The 16,386-nt window shown below is 30.8% G+C and overlaps 1 long non-coding RNA gene across 13 annotated transcripts; it reads left to right on the top strand.

Annotated features, from left to right (window-relative positions):
* The first annotated feature begins 2,319 nt into the window (after positions 1-2,319).
* On the top strand, positions 2,320-8,631 carry LOC111395134. Of its 13 annotated transcripts, XR_002702787.1 has the most exons (8): positions 2,320-2,450; positions 2,527-2,583; positions 3,698-3,918; positions 4,606-4,711; positions 4,795-4,847; positions 4,939-5,031; positions 6,628-6,794; positions 7,222-7,508. It is a non-coding gene; the product is annotated as an uncharacterized LOC111395134 (long non-coding RNA). The 13 variants fall into 13 exon arrangements; XR_002702789.1 differs by lacking the exon at positions 7,222-7,508 and adding exons at positions 8,094-8,210; positions 8,315-8,631 and having other exon boundaries at positions 2,320-2,684; positions 3,698-4,711; XR_002702784.1 differs by having other exon boundaries at positions 3,698-4,711.
* The last annotated feature ends 7,755 nt before the right edge of the window (positions 8,632-16,386 follow it).

Here is a 16,386-nt window from a genome sequence, read left to right as displayed (position 1 = left end):
ATTACTGTAATATTGTAGGTAAATCGCGGATTAAAATCGAACCAAAATCCAAATAATGTTTTGGTTTGAAATTTTTTTCAAACCAATGAAATGGTTTGAGTTGAAAATACAGCATAAATAGCCCGAATCAAACGTTTTCACCCATAAGAGAGATGTAGTAGCTATTGATATGAATTCTTTTTCCAAATATCACGAGGTTTGTCAATAATTAATTGAAGAATCTTGGAAATTTGGAATAGATATATTGTAAGGGTTGAGTACTTTTGACAGTTGACGTTCGAATTACTACCAATGACCTACGCGCCACAAACAATCATTGGCTACCAATGTTCGGTAGCAGCAAAGATGTGCAGTGTTCCAGATTCGAGAGAGGGGTGTTTTACATTTTTCTTTTTCCCCATTGTCTCTATTCATTCATGGTATTTATTGAGAGAATGTGTGGTTGAAAATGAAATCATGATCACACTATTCATAGATAAGAATCGAAGGTGCTACCTACCCATTGTCAAAAGGTTCAAAAATGCGGTAATATATTGAAAGTTTATTGATTGATTCTAAATGGCAATTATTATTATTATTATTATTATTATTATTATTATTTTGTAAAAATTTGATCCTAATTCTCCTTCATCACCTCTACCCTAGGCTAAGAAACTATAATTCCAAAACCAGAAATAAATTTTTTTCCCACCGTCCCATAAAGATAGAGTTGTTTTCATTTATCATCCGTCTCAAATTATATGCCACTTTCCTTGTTAAGATTATAATTAATTTTTTAAGTTTTCCAATATATCCTTACAGTCTGTTTGGGAGTAATTTTTTGGCTTAAAAAATTAATTTTTTGATCGTTATTTCACTATTTCAGCTGTCATATTTGTCTTCTTCTCTCATAAATGGATCCCACATTTTTTCTAATGATAAAAAAATTAATTTTCAAAATCACTCTCAAACATGCTCTTAATGTGCATTTTGATCAACAAATATGAAATATCACTTCACTGCTACTATAAAAGAGAGAATAGCTCGGTACTGTTCATTTTTGCATCATCTTTTTCACACTGAAACTGGTTCACCACTATTCCCAAACTGGTTTAATCACTGTTCACAAAAAAATCTTGGGCCTGCTTGGGGGAATTTTTCACTCCAAAAAATTAATTGTTTAATCGTTATTTTACTATTCGAGTAAATTTAACCAATAATCACTGAACTTTACACTTGATTACTACTTGCTCACTCATCTTTCACATATTACTGAATGCTCACTCATCTTTTCATATAATTACTCATTCACCACTCGTCTCTTCAAATAATTGGGCTACTTTTACGACAAATTTTCGACAACTTCCGACCACAAAGAATGTCGAATTTTGATACCGTTGGAAAGCTCACGATGTCCTCTTCAATTACCACCCAAAATCTCATTATAACTCCAAGGGATTCGATCGAAAAATTGCCTTAAAAGTCGCCCAAAATTTCTGAAAATCTGCCCAGATTTTCAGATTTTTTGGGCGACTTTTAAGGCAATTTTTCGGCAACTTTCAACCAACAAAACTATCTAATTTTGATACCATTGGAAAGCCCACAATGTCCTCTTCAATTACCACCCAAAATTTCCCGATAACTCCAAAAGATTCGGTTGGAATAAACCCACAAAGTCATCATCCCGAACTTTGTCCAGATTTTCGCTTTTCCAAAATGCTGATTTTGTGGGTTTATTCCGACCGAATCCTTTGGAATTATGGGAAAATTTTGGATGGTAATTGAAGAGGACATTGTGGGCTTTCCAATGGTATCAAAATTCTTTAGTTTTGATGGTCGAAAGTTGCCGAAAAAGTGCCTTAAAAGTCACCCAAAAAATCTGAAAATCTGGGCAGATTTTCAAAATTTTTGGGCAACTTTTAAGGCAATTTTTCGATCGAATCCCTTGGAGTTATAATGAGATTTTGGGTGGTAATTGAAGAGGACATCGTGAGCTTTCCAACGGTATCAAAATTCGACATTCTTTGTGGTCGGAAGTTGTCGAAAATTTGTCGTAAAAGTAGCCCAATTATTTGAAGAGACGAGTGGTGAATGAGTAATTATATAAAAAGATGAGTGAGCATTCAGTAATATGTGAAAGATGAGTGAGCAAGTAGTAATTAAGTGTAAAGTTTAGTGATTATTGGTTAAATTTACCCTTTACTATTCTATCCGTAATTTTTGATTTATTCTTTCACAGATAAACCTCACGTCCTTTTTAACAATCAAAAAATCAATTCTCAAATTAACTTTCAAACTGGGCTTATCTGACTCCACTATTTGCTTTGATTTCTTGCAACCGTGGCCTCTATTTCTCTTTTTTCTCCAATACAAATGAAAGCAAAGAAAGCCCTTCATCTTTCAGTCTGCCTCACCTTCATTTATCATCCCTCACGGTAGTGATAATCTCTATAGAGATTCAAAGCTAACAGGTCTGTAACTGATAAGTTCTAGGATTTTCTTTGATCTTTAAAGGCGTTTTCTTTATTTTTTGCCTTCAAACATTAGTGATTTGGGAGAATCCAAGCGCCAATCAAAAGAGCCCAGCTACTCTGCAGATAATCAGTACGTACGTTCACCATCTTGAGGTCCACCGCGCCAAGAAGATCTCCTCTCACGATCCCTTCTAGCCAAAAAAAAAAAAAAAAAAAAAAAAACACTCCTGTGTAAATGCCTTTGCATTGAAGTACATAGAATTACACCTCTTACTTATGTTAATTGGGATATTACTGCAATAAATATTGATTTTTTAATGGAAATTAGTGATTATAGTGTATGGAGGAATAATTATGTGATATATGGGGATATGTTTTGCTCGTTCGTGAGTTGCAATGAAAAAGAAATGAAGGAAATAGGATGACACTAATTATTTTGCTTTATGTTTTTATTGACTACCAAAGTGCAACTCAGATGGCACATATATGAATACCCAAGTTTTGGTATTGCTAATTTTTTATTTTCATAAAGTAAGATAATTAATTGCAGTTCCTGGCTATGCATTTTATTGTCACACTGTACATAAACATGTGGTTATGTGCTGAAATTCAGGGGTTCTATTCATGGGGTTATGATTCATGTGTTTTATGGAATTTTTTTTTTACGTTTCGTCATATGGGATTCTGATATTTGGGTTAAATTTGGTTTGTGAGAAAAAATTGGTTTTAATGCCTTTTTTGTGTTACTTTTTTATTTATTATTATTATCGGTTAGTTGTGTTTAATTAATTATGGGAATGGAAAATTTGGAGTTTTTCTGGATTTTTTCTTAGTTGTTTGTAGTTGATTATCTAAGCGAGAAATTTTGGGGAATGAGGAAAAAAAAAACTTCTCTTGGTTTTGGAGAGTTTTGCATTCGAGGGAAGGCTTAATGAAATAATTTGTTTACTTTGATCTTATGGGTTTTTACGTGTCCTCACAAAGTATCGATTTCTTGGAGCTTTAGAATTATGTAAAATAGTTTGAATACTTCAAAAAGGTGCTTGATTTTTAGTTTTGTACTTTTAGGTTGGGATTTTAAATGTCGTTTGGTTTTGTGTCTCTGTACTAGAGTGGATATTTTAGTGTTTGTCAACGTTGGGGTTGATTGAGGGACTTCAATACTAATGTCTTGAGACTTATGTTTAATAAGATTTCCCATATTTATATGTTTATTATTAATTTAATTCTAATTTTGTTTGTAGGATAAGAAACATGGTCTGCATTGCACTTGCTGATGACACTTGTGATTAACCAAAGATTTGGATGAATAAGGTTGTGAGAAACTACCCCAGGGTTAGACTTGGATATGTGGTTTCTATTGATCAATGTTCTGATGTCAAGTATAGGAAGCGTGTACACATTCTTCTCAAGGATGATGCCATTGAAGGTATTACTGGAAACCTGTTTGACACTCACCTAAAATGTAAGTTTCTAGATAATATAAACTTGTGTCACTTGTCGAAGTTTTTTGGTCTAATTAAACATTTTTGCTGTTTCCTTTCGGACACTATACATCCGTTTCAAAGTTGTTTAGTCCAATTAAACATTTCTACGTGTCTATGAGTCTTTAATGAATTTGAGTGTAAACTATTATCTAAACATAGGATCTTTTTCTCAGTTTTTTGGGTTTTATGTATAATTTATGTCCCCTGCTTTTCAGGGGCTGGAAAATAGTCATTGGATGGTTTTCTTCTCAGTAGTCATTCTTGTGTAACGATTTGGTGACTAATCTATGGTTGATTAGAGTTTCTTTCTTCTGATAAATTGCAACATTATGCCTGATACATTTTGTTTTTCCATTATTCTCTCCTCCATGAAATGTCCAAGGAAATTATGGTTTGATATTCCGCGAAGTATTTCTGTTTAGCTTGCAAGGCTGGTGTTGGCTTCATGAGATATTTTCTGCACTTCATATTTCTCAGATATATTTTTCTACTCACACAATCAATGACCTATTTGGCAATGTTTATTGTAGATAGATTAAAATGCTTGGAGTGAAATTATAAATCACCATTCTTTGAGATAACTAATATTGTTAGATTTAAAAAGGTTTGTTGCTGATTATTGCTTTTCTGCATTTATATGATTATGTGTTGTATTTTCTTATTAGTCACAATCTTCATAGCCAATCTCATTTGGCCATTGTCATGGAGTATGAATCTGGAGAAGATCTTTTTGAGTGAATATGCAATGCTGGACGCTTTAGTGAGGATGAGGTTCTTTTAATTAAATTGCTATTATTCAGCTGTTTCATGCAAGCACATTGTGACTGATAATATTTGCTGTTGTTTCTGTGCAGGTTTGCTTCTTTTTTCAACTGCTTATATTTGGAGTTAGCTATTGTATTCGATGGTATTCTAATGTTTTAGTTAAAATTCATTTGTTATTTTTATTATTATTTTCTGCTCGTTCTGATTGGTCATTCTTATGTTTCTTGATGAAGAAAATATATCATAGGGACTTGAAGCTGGGAAACACACTATTGGATGGAAACCCTGCTCCAAGGCTCAAAATTTGTGATTTTAGGTAATCTAAGGTAATGCTACGAATCATCACATATGTATTTTTATCAACTTTCGGATAATATAGAAAACCCTGCTAGCCTATTTTGTTTACTTGGTTTGTATCACACGTTGCACTCTCAACCAAAATCTACTGCGGGAACTCCTACATATATTGCTCATGAAGTGTTACTTGAGTATGATGGCAACGTAAAACCGTCCATGTTGTTTTTGATAGAATTTGACACTGTCATAAATATGTTTGCTATATTTATCTTTCATGCATGGTAGAAACATGAAAATGTGTTTAGAACATCTGAATGTGGATTTCAGATACAATATAATGAAATATTTTTTAGATTCTATGGATATTTGTTTGGAAGTTTCTTGTATTTCACCATCTAGGTTTGGGTGAAGGCATATGATATATGTAGCGTAAAATAGGTGCTTTCACTAAGAATTTTCCAATCAGTTTATATGGATTTGTATGCTCGATTGCATTGACAAAATATATGGTTCTTAAGTTGAATAGGTTTTAGGATTTTAGAGTTGTAATCTAATTTTCAAGAGGTTGGTTCAGTAGCACTCGACTTTACTCTTATAATTGAGGTGTTGCACCAAAAACCACTTCTTTTTTATGTCAATTTTAGTGAAGACTCCAGTGATATGTTTAGGGCTAGACAATGATACAATACATGATAACTCACAAATTTATATTGTCTTTCTTCTTTTAACTACAAAATATTGCAAGTTCTAGATGATTGATCCTGAATGCTTTTAGTTTTCTAGCTCCTACAATTTGAAATAATTGCATACATAAAAAATTTAATAATTTGAAAAGTGTAAAAGCCATTGAACAGAAATTCAAAATTATGTCAATAAATTAAAACTTATTCAGAATGGATTGGAGTGACTGGTAATGAAACTTTTAGAGAGCATAGTCATAAAGTATTTGTTGAATATAATAGTGAGTTCTAAAACAAACTCATTGAGAAAACAACTTATGCAGTATCAAGAAGTTTGCCAACATTTTTAGCAAGACTGGAACTAGGAACAATGTGCCAGAATTGATTGAATATTGAAGCCCAAATATGCACTAAATTGAGAAAAGGAGGAAGCAGGGATGGGGAGACGTGGCATTATTTTTCCTTTTATCTCTTTTCCTGTTTGATGTATCTTCTACCGAAATTGAGTTGGGCAAATCAAATGCATAAAATTAAGTTATGGATGGCTAACACTGTAAATTTTTCCAGTTCCTTTGGACAAAAATAAGAAACTAAGCCTTGAGAGGACAAATGAAAGTAATAACTTAGTAGCTAACAATTTTTATTTTTATTTTTATTTTGAAAATAAGCCCCCGTTTGGCCCCCTTTAAAACTCTTGAATTTAATTTAATTTTTTTCTCTCTTATTTTCAACCACACAATCTTCAATAAAATAATATTACACTCAAATCGAAAATTTTCCAACCACACAATCTTTAAAAAAACACTACTCCCCCATATAAATCCAAATGATGGGGGCCAAACAGGAGCTAAGACCATCTTCTACGTATCTTTCAATTGCTTTCTTATATTTGTGAACGGTTGTTGGCTCACTGGCTGTTAAATCTTACATGGTGTACCACTTCAGATTGTAGATGTATGGTCCTGTGGGGTCACTTTATATGAAATGCAGTGGGTTCCTATCCATTTGAGGATCCTGAAGAACCTAAGGACTTTCGAAAAACAATTCAGAGAATCTTACGTGTTCAGTGTTCCATTCCAGAACAAATTCAAATTTCTGAGGAATGTCGACAGGTATTTTGTCGGATCTTTGTTGTAGACCCTACATAAGAGATTTCATCTTCCAAAAATATACTTATATTTTTGTTGTCATTGAAGTATAACATTTTATTTTCATGGTCAAGTTAAATTTATAAATCGCCACTTGTTATTTCTTTCAAGTCTTTCTTCAAACTGCTTCTAGGACTCTAATTTACATTTCATTAGAAAGGATGGTTGATCCAAAAACTGCAGATGAGAAACCTGTTACAATATCTGTTGGAACTGAAAGGTTAAATGATTAAGTACTGCCAAAAAGAATAATTTTTTGGTTTGCGACCAATGTAGAAAAAGATCAGTTCATATTAATGTTATAAATATAGGCACCATCCTCTGTTTTTTTTTCCTACTCATACTGCATTCAGTTGCTTTTTCTTTTTCTTATTTCATTTCTGTTATGTAGATAGTTCACTCATTTGAATTCTGATTTCAAGAAAGGAGGTTGGATGCCTGAGGAAGACTTGCTTCTATCTCAGATATATCATTGATATACGATCAATGTTTGTTTTTTCTCCGTGCTTAGCAACCTTTTTTCTACAGCCAATAGTAACATGTTTGATATGGAGAATCGGATAGCATGAATAGTATTATAAATGTAATAAGCTAAAGTTTTGTTCATTTTATTATTTAGTCATGACCAATCATGCTTATAAAAATTCACCAAGATTGTATTGAGATATTGTTTGATCAGTTGCTTCTTTTCATTAACTTTATTTGCCCCAAAAAAAAATAAAAAATGAGAGGGAATAAGAGGGCGGGTTCTTCATTAAAGGGAAGGAAATGGGAACAATTGTGAAAGAAAGACAACTACCAGCTGGTGGTATACAATTTAATGTCTGTATTTCTAGGACAATGAATATATTCTTGGTCATTCTAGGTCTAATAGCCGTTAGGAGCATATTTTGCTCAACGTTTTCACTATTCATAACAAGACTCAGTTTTTGGACATAAGGATTTTTGTTCCTTTGCATATTTTCTTGCTCATTTTCTCTAAAGATATATTAGCTTGGCGATTTTTCTCGTTAAAGATTCCATCTGCGTTCCTAGAAATCAACTCATTTACTCATGACACAGCCACCTTGTATGCTAGAGAAGCTGTTTCTTATGTTCATGTTGCTTTCTTACTTGAGTACTTTTTTTTCTATTGGTTTCAATGTTTTCAAATTCCTCTAGCTCCGTGAATATATAAAGTAATAAATGGTACAAGGACTTATGCCATCGCATTGATATCATACATGGATCTATCATCGAGTTGATTAATTTCATTTTTCATAGTTACAAATTGCAAATGGGCATCATTCGCCCCGAATTCAAGTTTGCTTTGGAGGCTCTTTTAAAGGCAAATCCTATTGGAGCTATTTCCTCGGGGTTCAAATTGGCGATTTTACTACGGTCAAATGCAATTTTAATTTCTTCAATTTCTCATATAACTTGTAACATCATCATAAACTGGTTTCGGTACACGATTTATATCTAATTATTATCTTAACATGTAGGCCAAGAACAACTCTCTCCGGGCTCGCCTTGATAGCCACATTTCATGAGAGTAAATCCCATCTTCGATTAGACATACAGGTTTATTTTGCCGTGGAAATTAGCATTTGAGATGGTAGTATGCATGTATATTTGTCGAGTAATAGGACTGTCTTATTTTTGTGAAAAGATAATTGATGTATCCCGTCCATTGCAGTGGGTTTAGTGTTTGGGTTCCAGTGTCAAACCTTTGATTGGTTTTCTACATTACATTTGCTTGGGACCTGTGCCACATTTATTCCTTCACCCCTTTTTGGGAAAAAACTCAAAATTCAACTCTCTTGATAAGAGTGTAAAATATAATATTTTCCCATCTTAATTATTACATTCGTGTTATTATTTGATACTAAAATGCACTCATTACTTATACTTTGATTCAAGTTGTATTTTGATAGAAAATGTGAAATTTAGAAGAAAAGAGCGAGAAAAGACCAAATAGAAGAAAGTGAAGTTTAGGGATCAAGTTGCAAACAATATAAAGATGAGAAGGGCAATGAAATGATGATTCGAGAAAGCTAGGAGTCCAATGGGTGCAATTAGAAGTCAAAAGAAGTTAAATATGACCACAATATTTTCGCAAATCAAATTCCAAACGCATAAAGATTTTCCAAATTTTTAGTCGGAGATTGAAGTCCACTTTTCACCCAGTAAACATCAGAATTTGGAAAAATCTATTTCTAGAAAATTTGTAGCCCTTTGTGTTATCTTTTTAATGCACTTTGAATTTCCTTAATCGGATATTGGAAGAGAAAGTTATGGTTAAAATATTGAAAGTAGTCGCACAGAATATTCTAGCAGAAAATTTAGTTTCCTTATTCGGTTCAATCTCTTTTGAAAACAACTTGGCACACGATTTTAAGCTCTAGATTAGACAGAACACGCTTCTTCTTCATCTCCTATCAATTTTCTCTCAAGTTTGGCTCAAGAAATCCATGGAAAATTAAATTAATTAGTGAAGCCACGAAGGAACTCGGTTAGATTTGATTTTTTTAACGTTCTTTCTTGCATGTAATTTGTTCTTTCATTATTAAAAATTCTGGAATTAGATTTCTTATATTTGTTGGGCATGTTTGAGATTGAATTAATTCATATTAGATTTTCATGAATTCAATCAAGTTTTTTTATCGAATGATCGAAGTATTTATTGATTTTCAATTTCAAATCGTTTGTTGGTGTGATCTTTTACTATCATATGCTTGAGGTATATGATCGATTTTGGATCTAATTTCAATAAACTATTGTAGAATTATGTTGTGCAAGAAATCTAGATTTGGAACTCTTAACTCTTAAGGAATTAAAGAGGGGTTTTAATGTGTAAATCTTCCAATTAAAGTGCTAGGATAAAAAAAAAAAAAAAAAAAAAACACCTTTAATTGAGTATCTTCATGCAAAATTGACGTTGATCGATCCAATCTAATCGAGGGAATTCTGACACTTTACTGCTTCATACATTGATTTAAATTTTCTTAACTTATATATTGTTATTTGAATTCTATTTCAATTGATACGTTACATTTACATAAAATCACAACAAAACTCTAGCTTTTGAACTCTTGGGCTATTTTCTCATCTCCCTGTGGATACGACATCCCGAAGCTATACTACAACCGTTGCGTTGTACTTTTAGAGCAATCATCTCTCATACACTGTGTTTAGCCATTTACAGATGTCTTATCTTTTGGTTTACCTTCTATTGCATATCCTTTGGGGGAGGGGGACCTTGATACGGACCAACATTTTCCTTGGTGCTCATTCTAGCTGCATAGACTGTTCCCTCGACTTTGATGAGAGAGAAAGAGAAATCATTTTAGTAGTTCTTATGTATATACACCAAGGTTTAACTTTTATGTTAATGTGGCAGAGATGTTTGGGCGTTCTTCTTCACTTGCAAAGCTTACTACTGCTGCCTTCATGATCAAGTGTAGATCTTCACCCAAATGGCTTTAATCTCTTATTGAATGGGAATGATCTAATATTTTTGGTTGAGTACATTTTCCTTTGCATCTATTATGAAGATATAATATTGTTTCAAGTTGTTCTTCAATCCAAAACACTTAGTCTGTTAGTGTACATTTATTCATCCATCTCTTATCATTCTTAACGTTGAACACATTGACATTACCTTTAAAACAATACAATCCGTGCATTGCACGGGCAAATAACTAGTATTATGAAAAGAGAGAGAGGCAAAAAAAAAAAAAGAAAAAAAAGAAGAGTGAATAAAAGTTAATAGATTTGTGTGTATTATAACGAGAACCAAAGCCACATATTTATAGAGAAGGATTAGAGATACAATGGTAGTAATTTCTATAGTTACAGGGGTACAATTGTCATTCACTAATAAATTTACAATTTATGAAACTCCCCTTGAATGACACGTTATAAAATATTGGTCTCGTTAAAATCTTATTTGATGAAAATCGAATGGGACAAAAAAATTAAACAAAGAAAAAAGAGTACAATTGTTTTGGAGTTTAAAAAATAAATAATGTCTTATTAAGATCTTGTTAAAAAAAATCCAATGGGATAAAACCTAAACGAATGAAAGAAAGTACAACTATTCCTTTTGCTGTTAATGACCAAAAATCTTTGAGTCAGCTCATTTAAATCTCGTGAACTAATTTCTTAAATGTAGATGTCAACAGTGCTTTTGTGAATAAATCAGCTACATTTTCATTTGAACTAATTTGTTGAATATCAATGTAGCTATTATTTTGAAGTTCAAGTTTGTGAAAGAATTTCAGACAAATATGCTTCGTTCTGTCACCTTTTATATAGCATCTTTTAATATAGTCTCCTTTGAATTGTGTAATATAAGCTGCATTATTTTCATACAGAGTTATTGAACTATATTTTATTAAAGTTAATCCGTATGATGTTTGAATATGATGGTCGACGTTCATCAACCATATATATTCTTGGCCTGCTTCATAGATTGCAATAATTTTAGAATGATTTGAGAATGTTACTATCAAAGATTGCTTCACAGGTTTTCATAATATAACTGTTCCTCCATGTATAAACACATATCCTATTTGTGGTTAGTTTTATGTATATCAGAAAGATAACTTGGATTTTTATATCCTATTAAAGGAGATCCGAATTTTTGAAAATAAAATAATCCTAGATTAAATGTACCTTTTAGATAACAAAAAAATATGTTTAACATCATTCCAATGTTTTTGAGTTAGTTTAGAGCTATATCTTGCAAAAAGATTTACAGAAAAAGTTATGTCGGGTTGCGTGCAGTTTGTAAGATAAGTGAATGTTCCAATTGTACTAAAATATGATATTTCAAGACCAAAAACCTTTCCTCCATCGTCAAGTGAATGAAATGGATCTTTTTTGACATTATGTCATCGGACAACTATAGGTGATGTCAATGGATATGCATTATATGTGATTGATGATCGAATAATCATTTTGAGAAGTATTCGATTTGCAACTTGAGACAATTTGATTTCTCCAAAATCTTTTATCTCAAATTCATTTTTTAAATAATTTTAGTTTTGTAGAGCTTTTCAGGAGTGTCAATTATATTTAAATCATCAATATAAATTGTTACAATTAAATATCCAATTTTTGATTTTTATTATGAAAACACATGGACAGACATCATCATTTTTATAATTATCATTAAACAAATATTCGTTAAAATGATTATATCGCACGCATTCTTATTATTTCAATCCATATAATAATCTTTACAATATAATTGAAAAACGTGGTTCTCGAGCATGTATCATTTGTTCCTGACATTTTAAGTCATTCGGGGACTTTCGTTTATAGGTCGCTATCAAGTGAACTATACAAAAAATCTATTACTACATCCATAAGGTGCATGTCTAAAATTTGTGATGCAATCAAATTAATTAAAAATCTGAATTAATAGTATTCATTATGGGAGAGTGTGTTTTCTCATAATCAAAATTTTATTATTTTCATTTTTCTTTCGTATAAAAACCCATTGAGTATCATACAGGGGTTGTATTTTCTGGTGTTTGAACTATATGTCCAAACAATTTTCATTTCTTTTGGGAATTCAGTTTTGTCTATATAAACTTTTTTGCATTTTGACCAATCATTTCTGTGTTGACAATCTTTAACACACCGTGGTTCATGATCCTTATTTTACATAATATCAAGAGCGACGTTAAATGCGAATAACATTATTTCATTCCCATAATTTACGAGATAACGTATAATTTAATGTAATATCATTATTTTCGGACATTTGTGATTTTTTAGGAACCATATTTTCAATATTTGATTGATCAATATTTTCTAATGTTACTTCTAAAGTTTTTTGTTGATTTTTCTCTTGTACCTTTCTTTTTTGAGGTATAGAGTCATTTGAACAAACGGATCGACCATACTTCTGACATATTTGAGATTAATTTGTTACAGCAGATTGCCATTCAGGGACATCAATTTTTGCTGACATATTTTCTGTTGGTATATATGACTGTTACTTTTCTTATATTAACAAATACATAGGTAAATGATTTGCAACTTTCGTAAATAAATGATTTTTTGACCTTCTGCTTACATTGATTGCTGCGGGGATCAAAGTGAAATAGAGTTGTTTTAGTCCAAGACATTTTACCTTGTTTTTCATGATATAGTTTTATCCCTCCCATAGTTGAAAAAGTCATTTCATCAAAATGACAATCTGCAAAATATGCAGTAAATAACTCACCCATTAAAGGTTCAAGATACCTAATAGTAGAGGGTGTATCAAAATCCTCATAAAACCACAATTCTTCATTGGGGACCCATTTTAATATGTTGTAGGGTGGAAACGTATATTTGAAAAATATTGGGTTCATGACCAAATGTAAATTGTAAAGGTGAATATTGATAGTAAGCAATTGCTCTTATACAAGCCAATGATGAAGCATGTAATATGTCAGAACCTCAAATAGAATTTGGAAGATTTGTTTTTATAATTATTGGTCTAGCAATGAATTGTAGACATTTACCACTAAATCATTTTGTGTACGAATATGTGCAACTGAATGTTTAATAACAATCCCGATTGGCATAGATAATCATCAAATGTTTGCGATCTGAATTCATTAGCATTATCAAAACGAATTATTTTGATTGAGTAATCGTGAAATTTAGCTCGTAATTTTAGAAACCTCATTCCTAATGGAAAGTAGGCAAACATGTGAGCATTTAGTAAAAGAAATCAATTAATGCCATAAAATAACGAAATGGTTCACATGGTAGGTGTATTGACTTACATATATCTCCATGAATTGTTTCTAAGAAAGTTGAAGATTTAATATTGATATTTGTAGTCGAAGGTCTAATGATTAACTTACCTTGCATACAAGCTACACATGGATAATCATTAAGCAAAATAATTTTTTGGTTCTTTAAAAAATGTTCATGTGAGCTACTTATTATCCAATGCATAGCTCTTGAATGTCCAAGTCGATTATGACAAAGCATAAATTTTTTTGGGTTAATGAACTTCTGATTTGTCACAATATTTATTCAACAATTTTTATAAATCTATAACTAAATAGAAATGCATGAATTTTTTTATCTACTTCTCGTCAAATACGAAAAAAGTTATGCGAAAATATTCAATATTATTTTCTTTCACCGTCTCAATGTGACATCCATTGGGAGAATGTGCTAAGTACCATTTTTTTTTAATTTGCTATAATAAAGTGCATTGCCAATATATAATTTTGTATTATTTTGTAAAATAATACAATCTTTTTTGGAGATTTCAACAATATTCGATGTACCTAATATTGTATTAACATTATTTTCTGCTAACGTAAAGCTCAAAAAATATTTTTTATTATGAAGAATAATTTGAGTAGTTGTACCATCAACAAGCATGTGTCTTGACAATTCATAAATCTATGAATATAATAAAATAGATATTTTTTAAAAAACTTGAATATAAATTAAAAGGGCTAAACATAATTCAATATTATGAAATTAAAGATATATAATAAAATTTCAATTTTTTTGCGAAAAGGAAAAGCTTATTTCAAACTGAACTTTTGAGACAAAGGGGAATACTAAAAAGTAAACTAATCTATATCTTTCATTACACCACCTCCAATCAAATGATCAATTTTTCAATTTGGATCAGTAAAGAAATAAGAGACATCCAAATAAGTCACATTAATTGGACCATTATAATCAACAAAATTTGTTTCCACTTTTCCTTTTTCCCTTGGTTGATTTTTAATAAAGATCCACATGATATTTTATCGTACGATAGGTATGTACCTAATGCTATTTCATTCTACATTTAAAGCAACTTTCTTCATGCTCCTTTTTGGATATGTTACTTATGTTTGCTTTGTGCATTTTGAACAAAAAACTAGTTGGAAATCACATATGATTTTTCATCAACAGTTCACTATTTTGTTCAGCCACAAATAGGTAAAATATAAGTTTTGAGTATTTTTTGAAATCACGCTCGCGATATTACTGTGCAAGAGCACATTCGAGGCATGAAAAGTAAAAAATGTTTACTCCAACATATTTTCATTAGCGATTTTTTCTCCACACAGTCAATTTTGAATAATTCTAAATAGTTTAGAATTGTACTCATTAACAATTTTAAAGTCTTGCAAACGAAGATGTATCTATACATAGCGGGTTTTGAGAAGGACTATAATCCTCTAATGATCAAATCTTTTAGTCAAATTTTTTCAAAGAACTCGTGAAGCTTTCTAAGTGAGGTATTCGATTTTCAATCCATCATGAATGTGATGACGATGGAAGATAAGCATTTTTGCACGATCCCACAAGAATTCTTTTTTTTCCTATTCTATTATCACTCCCAGACCTTTTGATACAAGATGAATATTAACATCGAGGACCCGTGATTGATAATTCTTGCGCGATACGTTAAGTATAGTAAACTCGAGTTTTATGATATTTTCCGTTTGATTAATTACACAATAAAAAAGTACAATTAGTTTTGAAGAATATGATTAAACACTCTATAATCATATAATAATTAATCAAGTAGTCAATATTATACATGACATGAGTTATATATTTTCCTTCATGAATAAACATTAATTCAAAATACTATATTTTTTGAAACATGTTCTATTTCGGGAGCACGTTATACTTTATCATTGCTTTTTCAAGAACAATATGTCAATATTCTTTTAAAATATCGAAATTATAATTCATGTTTTTCAGAAGTATTAATTATAATAATGTACTATTTTAGGAGTAACAATAAACTATTATCTAAAAATATTATCTCTTCTGGAGTCATGCATTATTTATATAATTGTGCTACTTCGAGAGCAACATTAATTAAGAATGAATTCAATAATTGATGTTTTATTGCTAAACATAAAAAAAATAAAAAAACGATGAAACATTAAATTGCATACTACAATGATAATTTTAATTAATTTATAAACGCATAAGTTGACTTGAATTCATTAACATGAATTGGGTGAAAAAAATAAATAAATTAATGACGTGAATTCATTAACGCAAACGTGTACAACCGTGAATCGATAAATTTGATGCATGTATAATTATTATTAAGGAACACTCTCGTAGACAAACAAATTCAAATCAATTTGTTAATGCAAACCAATTAACACATGTATGCTACCAACAAAATGATGATATGATTATGCACGAATCAAAAGAAAAGGAGAATTTAATGAATAAACACTGTTGCAACGAGGCGGCAGAATAGATGAAAAAGAGGTTAATCGTATCGTATATGTATATAAAAGCATTGATGTTGGTTGAATTATAAAAATCAATAGACTTGTGTGTATTATAATGAGAACCAAAGACTCGCATTTATAAAGAACAATTAGAAATATGATGATAATTTTTAGGATTGCAGACATACAATTGTTATTCACTAAAAAACTTACCATTTACAAGGAAATACTTCTATTTAAACCATCATTTAATGTATAAAAATATTAGAAAAATTATATTTTCAACTATATAAACTATATTTTGATTATTTTCTTAAAATGTACAAAAATTGAAACTAGTCTTTCTTTATTTC

The sequence above is a fragment of the Olea europaea genome, chromosome 1 (genome assembly GCF_002742605.1).
Source record: "Olea europaea var. sylvestris chromosome 1, O_europaea_v1, whole genome shotgun sequence".
In the NCBI taxonomy this organism is placed as follows: domain Eukaryota; kingdom Viridiplantae; phylum Streptophyta; class Magnoliopsida; order Lamiales; family Oleaceae; genus Olea; species Olea europaea.
The sequence above is the reverse complement of the archived record's forward strand: the minus strand, read 5'-3'. Positions and strand labels throughout refer to the sequence as shown.